This window comes from Egretta garzetta, unplaced genomic scaffold (assembly GCF_000687185.1).
Source record: "Egretta garzetta isolate BGI_Z169 unplaced genomic scaffold, ASM68718v1 scaffold66, whole genome shotgun sequence".
Classification (NCBI taxonomy): Eukaryota; Metazoa; Chordata; class Aves; order Pelecaniformes; family Ardeidae; genus Egretta; species Egretta garzetta.
The window spans coordinates 94,643-95,285 of NW_009259856.1; positions in this window are offsets into that span (position 1 = coordinate 94,643).

Below are 643 nucleotides of genomic sequence, written 5' to 3' on the forward strand. Positions count from 1 at the left end.
GGATGGATGGACAGACCTGCCACCTGCAGCCAGAGGTGGGATGGGGCAATGTGCTGGGCTCTGCCAGTGAGCAGCACCGGGACCCCACCAGCTCCCACCTGGGCACTGGGCTGCCCCGGGAGGTGCTTGGGAGGAGGAAGGGAGAGCAGCTTGGGGGCTCCCCAGGGGCAGCTCCCGGCACGGAGCAGCCTGGGGTCTGCTGCTGCCCCCAAAGCCACCCCAGCACTGAGTGACAGCCCCTGTGCAGCTCCCAGTCCTCTGCACCAGTGACCAGTCACCACCAGGAGCTCGGCTGGGCGCTCCCACGCCTGACAGAGCTCCGGCTGTTTCTTCCCCTCTCGCCCTTTTGCTCTGTTAAAGGACACCACTGGATGGAGCCACCCTAGCAGCCAGCCCCATGCCCAGGCACCCTTTGGGGCCCGTGGCTCCATGACAGGCAGAAGATGTAAGTGAAGGTGTAAGCAGGGTGGTGGCAAGATGGGACAGAGCGCTGTGTCCCTCCCTGCCCGGGCACTGCAAGTCACAGCCAGGACGGTGGGGTCCTGCTTGCATTTGCATGTCCCTCTATGTGCCATCATCCTGCCGTGCCAGCCAGGCCGTGCCCTGTCCCCCCCCCCCCCCCCCGCCGGGGTGCGGGGGGGGT